This window comes from Schistocerca gregaria, chromosome 2, assembly GCF_023897955.1.
Source record: "Schistocerca gregaria isolate iqSchGreg1 chromosome 2, iqSchGreg1.2, whole genome shotgun sequence".
Classification (NCBI taxonomy): Eukaryota; Metazoa; Arthropoda; class Insecta; order Orthoptera; family Acrididae; genus Schistocerca; species Schistocerca gregaria.
Genome location: NC_064921.1, coordinates 289629028 through 289641841, shown reverse-complemented (window position 1 = coordinate 289641841; position 12814 = coordinate 289629028). Strand labels below are relative to the sequence as shown.

The 12814-nt window shown below is 43.3% G+C and overlaps 1 protein-coding gene across 2 annotated transcripts in view; it reads left to right on the top strand.

Moving 5' to 3' along the window:
* The first annotated feature begins 6001 nt into the window (after positions 1-6001).
* The window catches only part of LOC126336889 (glutathione S-transferase D7-like), a 75443-nt gene continuing 68630 nt past the window's right edge, over positions 6002-12814 (top strand). The window contains exon 1 of one of the 2 annotated variants that reach the window (XM_050000999.1): positions 6002-6105. The gene's annotated coding sequence lies outside the window, so the exon portion shown is untranslated. The remainder of the gene's footprint in view (positions 6106-12814) is intronic. The other variant, XM_050001001.1, reaches the window with a different exon arrangement.

Genomic DNA, 12814 nt, shown 5'->3' with positions numbered 1-12814 from the left:
ATTATTTTCATGCATACACTACAACCACGAACAGTGTACAGTTACTTCTGAATAACACTGAAAACTAAAAAATAAACAGTTAGAACATTATGGCCTCCTACCTTTTTGCCAGTATGTCACCCTTTGGCATGGATAATAGTGGCAATGTCTCATGGCATGGAAGCAGTGAGGCCTTGGTTGGTCGCTGGAGGGAGTTGCCCCACATCTGCATACGGAAGTCACCTAATTCGTGTACATACCGAGAAGGAGGTCGGTGAGCTCTGGCGACACATTTAGGCTCATACCGGATGTGTTTGATTGGCTTCAGCCCCGGCGAGTTGGGAGGGAAAGGGGCATCATATCAATTTGGACTCATCACTGTTCTCCCCACACCACTCCATCAGACTCATGGCCTTGTCGCATGGCAACTTATCTTGCTGAAAAATGCCACTGCCATCAGGAAACTTGATCGTCCTGAATATGGGTGTCCATGGTCTAAAACCAGTGTATGATATTTCTTGGCCGTCATGATGCTTTGCACAAGCTCCACTGGACTCATCGATGCAGAAAAGCTTGTAGGTGGGGCAACCACAGTTATGAGTATTCATCTTGGGTGTTGATAACCACTTCAGTTGTATGTAGTCCTTATTAATGGATCACTACCGCTTTCGTAGCATTAAAGGACATCTTGAGGTGCCAATGTGCCAGCGTCAAGTGCCGAAGGTCACGTGCCCATCTCATGGTTTTAACATTGGCATATGCGTGGGTCCTTGGCTGCGGAGACCTATCATTATGAGTGTGTTCAGACACGCATGTTTTCTGCTCTGTATTTGATGTTAGCTCCAGCACAGCTCGCTGACTATCCTGTTTCACCAGTCTGCCCAGCCTAGACATCCGAAATCTGTAATGAGTTACAAACCATTCAAAAGCCAAGGTGGCAGAAAATACGCTTTTTATTCAAGACAACCGATTTCAACTGTCTTAGCCGTCATCTTCAGACTTCAAACCGGTTTTCAGTTGTCTCGAATAAAAAAAAAGTTTTGTGCGGTCTTGGATTGTAACAACTGAAACAGGTTGCCCTTCAATATTCTCGTAATGAGAAATTCCAATCACCGGTAATGAGGGGGGCTGCCCAACCCCACGACGTCTGGACGTGGCTTCACCTTGGCTTTGCCACCTGTTAAAGAAACTCACCACAGCATTCCTCGAACACACAATTCATGCAGTTTCTGAAATGTTCATGCCAGGTCTCCGAGTCACCGCAATCTGCTCTCAGTGAAACTCAGACAGATCGGGCGCCTTCCCCATTCTACACACGGACAGCAGGACACAACCGTCACTGATGCAACATGCACCGTGCTTGTGTTTAGCTAGAAGTCATTCCTCGTCAGCTGAGGCTACTGTCAGCTTGTCGGGTTTATATCGATAGTGGGTCGGTGGTCATAATATTCTGGCTGGTCAGTATGTAAAAACATCAAAAATGTTTTGGATCACCCCAGTTCCCAGAACTCCTGAAGATAGACGTTGACTGTGGATATTGTATCACAGACACAGTCCCTTTGACTGTTCGGAGATGTCACTAAACCCGCCCAAAGATGCAAACAACCATGCATGAGCAGCGCCTGTTAGACTGATGGGGCCCGACAGCCGAACAGTTCCAGTCATTCCACCAGGAAGGATGTGCACGGCTCTTGTTGTCTGTAGTTCAGCCATGCCTAGACGGTCAATATCGCGGTTCGATCGTGTCCGCATTGTTACTTTGTACCAGGGAGAGCTCTCAACAAGAGAAGTGTTCAGGCGTCTCGGTGTGAACCAAAGCGATGTTGCTCGGACATGGAGGAGATACAGAGACCCAGTAACTGTTGATGACATGCCTCGCTCAGGTCGCGCAAGGGCTTCTACTGTAGTAGGTGACCGATACCTATGGATTATGGCTTGGAAGAAACCTGACAGCAACGGCACCGTGTTGAATAATGCTTTTCGTGCAGCCACAGGACGTCGCGTTACGACTCATACTGTGCGCAGTAGGCTGCATGATGCGCAGCTTCACTACTGACGTGAATGGCGAGGACCGTTTTTTGCAATCACGACACCATGAAGCGCGACAGAGATGACCCCAGAAACATGTCGAATGGACCGTTCAGGATTGGCATCACGTTCTCTTCACCGATGAGTGTCGCATATGCCTTCAACCACACAGTCGTGGGAGACAACCCGGTTAGGCTGAACGCCTTAGACACACTGTCCAGCGAGTGCAGCAAGGTGGAGGTTCCCTGCTGTTGTGGAGTGGCATTATGTGGGGCCGATGTACGCCGCTGGCGGTCATGGAAGGCGCCGTAACGGCTGTACGATACGAGAATGCCATCCCCCGACCGATGCTGCAACCACATCAGCAGCATATTCGCGAGGCATTCTACATCTACATCTTTATGGATGAGAATTCGCGGTCCCATCGTGCACATCTTGTGAATTACTGCCTTCAGGATAACGAAATTGATCGACTAGGGTGGCCAGCATGTTCTCCAGACATGGACCCTATCTAACATGCCTGGGATAGATTGAAAAAGACTGTTTAAGGAGTACCTGACCCACCAACCACTCTGAGGGATCTACGCCGAACCGCCGTTGAGGAGTCGGGCAATCTTTACCAACAGTGCCTTGATGAACTTGCGGATAGTATACTACGACGAATACAGTCATACATCAATGGAAGATTACAGGCTACTGGGTATTAGAGGCACCGGTGTATACAGCAGTCTGGACCACTACCTCTGAAGTTCTCGCTGCGTGGTGGTACAACATGCAATGTGTGGTTTTCATGAGCAATAAAACCGGCGGAAATGATGTTTATGTTGATCTCTATTCCAATTTTCTGTACAGGCTCCGGGACTGTAGCAACCATGGTGATGCTAAACGTTTTTGATGTGGGTATACATATGTACTCACACACACACACACACCCTACCTGGAGGTACCAGTGGCATTTATTTCGGGTAGCTCACACTTACTCGCACACGCTACCTGTGTCCACAGCATCATTCGGAAAGTGATCGTGCACTGGCCGACAAAAAGTTTACGTACGCAGAGACGTGATTTATGTCCATACGCCGGCACAAAACTAACAGGGTAACCAAAGGTCACTCAATACATGGTGCTAGCAACATCCTTTGCGTTGCATCACGGAATATAGTCACAGTAGCAGGACTTTTTCTTACTTACTTATAAAATTTTAATCATCATGAAACAGAAATTTCGTTGCATACATCATAGCTAAGAAGAATACAGTACCCAGCTATATTAAAAGAAACGCTCTGATTCTAACTTTCATACTGTAAAGTAGTGACAAAATACGGCAGTAAAACTGTGATAGTATAAGTGTTTTACGAAAAAGGGCACACATGTAATTTAATGCTATGTCCTTATGCTTAATTGAATCTACACACATCTAGTATATGATACAAAGCTGTCATTAAATTCAGGAAGGAACATGTAAAACGACAAATATTTAACAAATGCTGGAAATTCATGAGTAAAAACTGATAAGATAAATTTCTGGCAGTATATATACTAATTCAAGATGCTTCCATATGCTGGTATATAATTCAAAGTTGTTTACATGTAAAATGGCAACTATTTAACCAGTCATGCAGGAAAGTAATGATTTATGATAATATAGCAAAATTCTAATGGGGTGGATGTGCTACAGATCAAATGGTTAATGGAACCATATTTTGCTCACAGGTCAAATTTACCTACAATACGAGAGTGAAGTCACGAGGTTATCATACTGGTACAGTGCATGTACATGAATTGGTCAGTACATAGACCTGGTGGTTATGATTGAAGTGCTGCTACTCACAGAGGTCCAACGTGGGCTGTAATTATAGTATGGCAGTGAAACTTGGTAGACAGTGTAATGCATTAATGCAGGACCAATTTGAAAATTAGTTTCAGGTGGAAATCTGGCTCTGTGAACGCAAAAAAGACGTAGATAAATGTTTGCATATGTAATGGATTAGGAACGGTATTTGGGCACAACAGTTCAAACAAATCACAAAGGCATAATGTTGAGATTATTAACCGCCGCTGACATACTTTCTTTATTATAAGCACCGGAAACGATGAGATGCTGTGTATAAAATGACGTTCTCCACAGTAGAGCACAGCATTTCTAGTGGAATCTGAGCAACGCGTTCTTGTATACTGGTCATCAGAGTAGGTGGCAGCCGAACGTGTCCTGGGTAAATGTGTTCTCTTAGGTGGCCTCAGAGCCAGAAGTCCTATGGCTTCAGATCAGGTCATCTTCCAAGACATGCATCTGGAAAACCTCTGGAGATAATACATTTGCGTAAGGCTGCATTAAGGAAATCTCTCACTGAGCGAGCCACGTGAGGTGTTGACCCATCTTATATGAAAACAATGGCTTTCATTCAGTCGTGCTCTTCCAAAGCAGGAATCACATGCAGTATAAGGAGGTGTCGATAACGTGCAGGCATCACGAAACACGCAACAGGCCCTCTGGGTACATTTTTTTTCAAAGAAGAACTGACAGAGAGTAAAGGTGCTTGTGAATCCATACAACAGAGTCACATATGGCAAGTGCAACAGTTCTTCTTGCATAACACGAAGTTTAACTGTACCCCAAATTGGCAGTTCTGTGTATTCACTGAACCCTGTAGTGTAAAATCTGCCTCGTCGCTCCACAGAATATTGGCTAGCCACACGGCATCAACTATGATCCGTACCAGAAACCGAAGAGCAACTTCAGAACGTTGCTGCCGATGATGAGGTTTAAGTTTCCGCACCGTCTGGATCTTGTACGGGTACTACTGGGAAATAGACCGCACCACATTCCCTACTGCTGACCGTGGGTTAGGCAATTCTCTTAATACTGCACCAGCACTACTCGGGGCACGTGCTTCATGGTAAGTTACAGCAATAATCTACAACGGTACAGGACGCCTTCCTCTTCCAGGTGACACATCAAACCCACCCGTATTTTCGAAATTGATTATCATCTTACTTAAACCATTTAGTGACGTCTGGCGTCTTCTCAGACCTTTCACCCGACGACATTCACTCAGTGCAACACTGTAAATGCTGCCGATTTCAGTAACAGGAGACCATCTGTCTTCAGCCATACTGTTCACTGATGTTTTAGCTTGTCAAATGACACCATGGATTTTATCTCCATATTATTGAACTCTTGTCCGACATGTTGCTCATCACTGTGTAATACTTCACGAATATAGAGTCTCATGATCTGGACGCTGCTGAAGTATTAGGCAATCTCGACCGCCATGTTGGGCACGTGTTTAATATTATGGAGGTGAAGTTTCATATTTGACTGACGCCTTTAGGCTGTTTTTACCATATCTTCGCTACAACATATTTTTCTGAACGTTGAGACCATGGCAAAGGCGTTTAAATAAACCTTCCACTTCGCAGCTGATTGGTTGCTTATTATTTCTTCTCGAAGACTCCTATTTAAACTGGGGATTTATTTGGATCGAAGTATGCAACCAGTCGATTTTTTGGTTTTTGATACGATTTATTCCACCACTAATTATTCCACCACTGTCTGATGGTGAGCCTGCAGAAGCTCGAAGACATGTTACTAATACAACAAGTCTGACCAAAACATATAAAACAAATAAAAAAATCGACTGGCTGCATACTTATACCCAAATAAATTGCCAACCTAGGATAACGGTTGGTAGTGCTGATATGTTGCGCCATGGTAACTTGACTGATATGAATAAGAAGGAGAGCCATAGAATAAGGCTGCGGACCCGAAACTGGTAGCGGAGAAACAAACAACAAACGTTAAATGCGTATCTAAAAAAAGTGTTGCAGCTTTCTTTATTTCTAATATATATGAGGGTTAATGTCGATCCCACAACAAACTGGAATTATATATTACCAACGCAAGAAGAAGAACGAGAGTTCTGCTCAACGCACATACGTCACACAGCTATCTAAAGCATTGCTCAAGCGTGTCGGGCCTTGTGGTCTGGCGGTCAGTCCGCTCCCGGCCGCTGCGGTGTCCACGAGCGCTGAGGCCTTCCTGGCGGATCGACGGTGCTCAAAGTTCGCCGCTTCCTTCCGTGGCATGGCGTCGTAACTGTAAGTACAGTGAAAATGTTTTGTTCAGGGAAAGGTGCGTTGAGGTTCAGCTTTGAGAGTAGTAGTGTCCGTCCGTCTCCGGTCCCCTTTCGTGGCTGGGTGGTACGCGAAGTAATAATGAATGACGAGAAATTTTTCCGTGTGTAAATGAAATAAAATAACGCAAACTAATGGCAAATTTAAAAGCATCTATAGTTCATCAAACACATATATAATTACTTATGCTGGTTTACGAGGAGCATTCGGTAAGAAATGAAACTCACTTTTTTCTGAAAACGAGTTGACTTTCTTCAGAATTCCACTAAATCGCATTATTTCCCACTCTTTTGGCTACAAAACCATATTTTTCAACATCTCCGTTCAATAAGACGTTCTTACACCACCTTTCTAGTAGGTCGTGAAAGCTACAAAACCCTATTTTTCAACACCTCTGTTCAATAAGACGTTCTTACACCACCTTTGTAGTAGGTCGTGAAAGCCCACATGGTACCAGCCCACTGGTCGAAGTTACAGCCGACGTCCTGCTGCATCAATAGCCTCCCCATCATCAATGTACCGCTTGCTGGTGAGTTCGTCCTTCATTGGGACAAACAGATGGGCATTGGAAGGCGCGAGATCCGTCTGTAGGCTGAGGGAACCACAACACGCTTCCCAGTCGATCTTCGCACCATCACGGAGGACATCAAGCAGAAACAACCTTTCAGAGTCCCAGATGATCACCGACACTTCTTTATCCGCTGGGGTCGGCCTTGAGCTTTTTCTTAGGGAGAAAGTTGATGAGGCACCATTCTTGTTTCGGGTTCGAAGTTATAAACTAATGTATCACCGCCTGTGACGGTGTTCGACAAAAAAATGTTATGGTCAGCCCCGTAACGCGCAATTAATTCCACACAGACGGGCCTTCGTTGCTCCTTATGGTCTTCTGTTAGGCCGCGAGTAACCCAGCGGGCACATTCACGTTTGAGTAGCCTAAGTGGTGGACGGGTGTGTCGGCGCTACCAACAGAAACGTCATGTGCCCTGCGAGGTGTTTGACTGCGATCCGTAGGGCACCTCGTATGAGAGGGCCCCCACGTTTCAACAATACAGAAATCACAGTTGTGTGCAGCCAGTCGGCATGAGGGAGATCGGACAGGTTTGCGCGACCTTGTTGCGATGATGCAGACGCCTCGCCCAACAACTCACCTTGCTTTTGTTCGCTGCCAGGTCTCTATAGGCGTTATGCAAGCGCCTATGAATATCTGCGATGCTCTGGTTTACCGACAACAGAAACTCAATAACATCCGTCTGCTTAGAACGCACTTCCTTTACAAACGCCATTTTGAAGGCTACGTATAGCGCTGTCACCAATCGGAAATCCATGAAACCATAGGGGCTGAAGCGGGAATATTCCACAAGGTCCAACAAGAAATTCCGCAATTTTTCAACCGAAACTGACCGAGAAAATTAATGTGTTGCATTACTTATTAAAGACCCCTCTTAGATAAACGATCAGTAAGAATTTACAATTTGCCTTTTGAATTTCCATCTGGCAAAATACGATATAGTCTGAACATTTATGGCACTATCTACGATGCAGAGAGGATACATGGTCAGAGAAATGTGTCTTGGTAAACTAAACAGAATCGGGGGGAGGGTGGGCTAGAACAGATTTGCAGAGGCCTACACCAAAGAGAACACCACTCTGTCTGAGGCCACAGAGCGTATGTTGCATACTAATACCAGCCCTGTACTAGGACTGTAAAACTTCCAAGTGATACTGACTCCCAGCACATAAGTACGTAAGTCATTATCTTGTCCAGCGAAATGAAGCCACTGATTTGCAATCCAGTCAGGAAATTCAAACAGAGAGAGTAGAAGAAACGAATATCCATGAATTGGAAATAGCGAGCACATCAGACCGACACAAACTGACGAACTTAGTATGGTGCACCAGCGTCAAGAAAATTCCAACGCGAAGATGGAAACAAAACTAAAAGCAAGAAGTATGGAACAGACTGAGGAAACTCAGCAAATAAACAGCTACCACTGATGAAGGAACAAGCGAATCGTCCACAGTCATGGATATGAGGAAGGAAATTATGGAACGGAACGGAAGATAAACAGACGAATAAGTTGCCAAGAAACTGGAGCGAACGAACGCCCTGGTATAAACAAGTCTGCAGACTACGAACTGAAGGAGCTCCCTGAGACCAGCAACGCAGAAATTGTCGTGATACAAACGAAGAGATCAGTCTCTCCGGTAGCTGCCACAGGCAGAACAAGCAACAGATAACAATGTCATCACACGAAGAAGGAAAGTCTGTGAGGAAGGATACTAATACTTCAGGTGTCAGTAAAATGATAGATAAGGCTGAATATGAAGGATCTGATAAACGTATCTGTGAACGTAGTGTACCTACAAGGGTGTAAATATGTGGGACAAATATTTAATAGTAAAAAATATGGTTCCTGAGTAGATGAACAATAAAACTCACCGGGACATTTTTAATTCTTTTATTTAAATTCATCCAAACACGCTACGATTTCATGGAGCCGGATTTTATGGAGCCGAGCTGTACCATTGCCACAATAAATGTAAATGGATTGACGAGTAAACTAAAAAAATCGTCCTTCATTGCTTTACTATGTATGTAGCGCTCTTAAAAGAAGACAGTACAGGCTACGAATCTTACCTGAATGTCGCCAGGACTGGTTGCAGAGGAAGAGGCACATTGAGACTTATTTATGACGCACTAATAGTAAATGTAATTGGCACTTTCTAAGTCAGGTAACAAATTAGAGAGAGAAAATTTCTTTAAGAAGGATGTAGTATACATACTGCGTAAAATCCCACATAAAATTATCTTAGGTGATGATTTCAGCTGATTTTTAAATGTTTTTTATCAACATCCAAACTGCAACACTTCGGAAGAACTAAAGGCGCTCGTTGAAAACCTTGACGTCTATGACACCTGGAAACTGACAAATACATCGGTACCGACACAGACACCTACGAAACGAATACATCAGACAGAAGGCTAGATAGAATGCATGTAACAGAGACATTAAAAACAAATGCACTTAATTCTGGAATATAACTGTCGACATCTCTGACCATTGTTGTCACATGACATCATCAAGATGCAGCGACAACAACTCAAATGTGCAAGGGGAATATAGAAGCTCAATTTCAGTATCTTCTTCGAAGGGGATTTAGAACACGAATTAAATGGAGTTTGGCGGACATGTACAAAGCAACTGCAGAAACATACTAATGCACTGGACTGGTGGGTAAAACTGACAGAGTCAAGAAGAAGGATGTTTTTAATATGGTTTCCAAGTTAAAAAAGGAGAGAACAATGGGACATCTTAAGACTTACCAAACTAGTGTGTAATAGACAAAGTATTAGGGAGCTTAGGCTACAATTTTACGTATCAAATCGCAACAGCTGGATGGTTTGAAAGTAAGAGCCGAAGTCATCAATGACTTCGAGCCAGAACAATCATCCTTGTACCATCTTTTAAGAGACAATAGAAGGAGGGTTCAGCGGAAGAGTAAAATAAATACGAACGGAGCAAGATAGTGTGGTGAGAGAACAGAAAGGCACTCTACAAGAAGTTCGTAAATACTTTCAAAACCCCCATGGGGAAGGCGGCCCTTCATGGAAGAAGAAATTCCCTAACCTATCAGACAAACAGTAAAAGGGAAATCACAATGTTCACATGGAATACCCACTGAGTTTTATATGAAATTTTGAGAGACGATGAAACAGCATATCACTGATGTCACGAGCTGTATTTGGACATATGACGATGTTCTGCCATTTTAAAAAACGACTAGTCGTGCTCAATGCTAAAGAGAAGAAGGCGAAATTCAGGCCCACATCCATTCGGGGCTTTTGATTATAAGATATTAAATAGAGCATTGAACGTTAAACTGAAACAGGTGATTTTATGATCACTTACGGTCCAGAGTATACATCAGTCAGGAAAAGAGCTTCTCTGGTTGTCTGATGTAATTTCGTTCATAGGTCAACAACAAAAGTATTATGCGGCCATATTATCAGTTGACGTCTTGAAAGCGACTAACAGAGTAAGTCACAAGCACCTTTAGAGCGTAATTACAACAACAGGATTTAGTCGAGAATTCTTAACCATAATTAAAAGACTATACAGTTCGTCAACCTTGAAAATTGTGATAAATGGTCCATGATTATCTTCGCGATAGCGCTGGACCCCCTTTGTTAGCTTTAGAACACTGTTTCACCAGTACATGTCTTTGGTGTAGATTTTACATGTAAAGCTCGTGCTGACGATGTTGGAATAGCAGTGAAGGGCCAAGATGATATGACGAAAATTATAAAAATAACCTGACACTTACAGCGCAGCATCAGGTGCTAATAATGTTAATATTCACAAGACACGAATACTTATGGTGGAAAAGGATATAAGAGTAGACAACAATCCCGGATTTCAAGAGAAAGAAACCCACAAAATAGTGGGTACAGACATTTACATCAATCCTCAAAAAATGGTTGTAAGATACTGGTGAAAGATGTTGGGAGTTGACAAACAGAAAGAAAATGCCAACAATGGCTTTTCATTACTCCAAAAAATGCTGTTAATAAACAGATATTGGCTAAAACATGGAATTTAGCACAGATAGTACCAATCCCGAAACTAATGGCAAATAGGATGAAATCTGGAATAGGTTAGTTTAGTTGGTGGTATAATATCTTCAAGGTTAAAACGTTCAACATTATCGTAGAGTGAAGGACGATCGGGACTGTGGGATGTTAAATGGCGACGTCATGACTTACTTTTGCGCAGACGGTGGATGTAAGCAAAGGCGCTATCTAATGGTTTATCTGCTGGAATTTTGAAACATATGTGGCCTCAAAGCCCGAGTCCACAGGTGAATATATTTCACGTCTGTGACGTCTTGCACTGGACTGGACTGGACTATATTACACAGAATGCACTTACGTAGTGGACCGGACAAGGCACAAAACTTCCAGCAATACGGGTAAACACATCCACGAACATTAAGTCTTCAAGTGCAGTCAACAATAGCAGCAACTACGTGGGATTGTTAACTGTCCTTACCTTGAAGAAAATGGCAATCTGGAGCAAAGATTCCGTTGCATCAAATGCGGACGCGTACCCCTGTAGACGAAAATTAATCTTACTTTAGTGAGTAGAACAGACCAAAGACTGAACTGAAAACAAGAGAAGCGACACTAACCACAAAAAGTTTTGATTATTATGACGTTACATGAAGAAAAGAAACTGACGACCACAAGGGCAGAAATAAGCAGAAATTTATTGTCATGGAGGAAGACAACGACGCCGAAGAAAGAAAAAGTAGCAAAGTGCGTACGTGACAACCAAGAGGACGAGAGACCGAGTCCCGGTCGGAGTACAGAAATTTTTCAGTCTCATTACGCTAACGTTGGCCTTTCGATGATGTGAAGATATGCTAGGAACGACACGTAACTCGGATTCCACGCTATTGTTCATTTGTTTTCTCCAGTGGTATCACAATGATAGGCCATGGGCATGCGATGCACCAAAATGGCGTCCAATTGAAAGAACTTCTCAACAGTCGGTTGAACATGACGATTGACGGACACCCATCCAGTCACGCCATATGGATGCATTTTTCTGTTAAGCCCGGGAGATATTTTAATGCCATATTCACTTTAGTAAGAGCAGATATTCCGCTTGGTGGCTTGTGTGCAGAGCAGTAGCTCTCGTTGTCCGCTTACAGTGCTCACCCAGCAGGTTAGATTATTGCTTTAATAGAAAAACTTAGATAGCGTTAATCACCGTCTAATAGACATCAGCACTCCATCTTACTTTATTTTCATTCTTTGTGCGTCATAATTTTTGTAAAGTTGTTCGAATCGCCTGGTGTGGAGACTTTTTTTATTTTCGCAGGCTTTACATTCCTGTTTTCTAAAAAAGGGGAGTAATCTAAAATTACAGTACAGTTTAGTATGGTGGTTAGGAACTGAGCTTCTCGTGTGTGGGTGTAGCTATCCGGAAAAAAAAGCTTCGCTGGCCGCATTTTCCGACGTTTTCGATCGGACAAGAACCCAGCAGAAATCTTGCTCCAACACGATAATGCACGACCGCACACAAGTCTGATAACCCGGGAACACATCGTCAAATTGGGTTGGACATCATTGCCTCACCCATCGTATGGTCTAGACCTGGCACCCTCGGACTTACATCTCTTTGGGCCGCTTAAAGTTTCTCTATAGGGAACACACTTTGAAGATGACGAGAGTGTCAATCATGCAATGAAAACACGGCTACACCTACAGGACATGAGCTTTTACCAGCAGGGAATACATGCTCTTTCACAACGTTGGCTTACGGTCATAGAACGTGATGGAGACTACGTAGAAAAACAGGACTTAGAGAGCGATTTCTAAAAAGTATAAAATATCCGATCTCGTTTGGCACTGTTTTGTCATCTCAGGCAAAGCTTTCATTTTAATAGAATCACAGAAAATCACGAGAAATTTTCGACAGTTCTTTAGTGAAGAAAAAGTTCCTATTTCAAAATCGAAGAGCGGACAAAGACCTCTGCTTGCTCATCCTAGTCCCCGCTGCCCCAATGCGAGATCCCAAGATTATAACACGTGAAAATTAAATAGGTAGGGTAAGCAGGATTTACCTGTTGTTTTTGGAAAGGCTTTAAGGCGAAATAATGGGCTGTG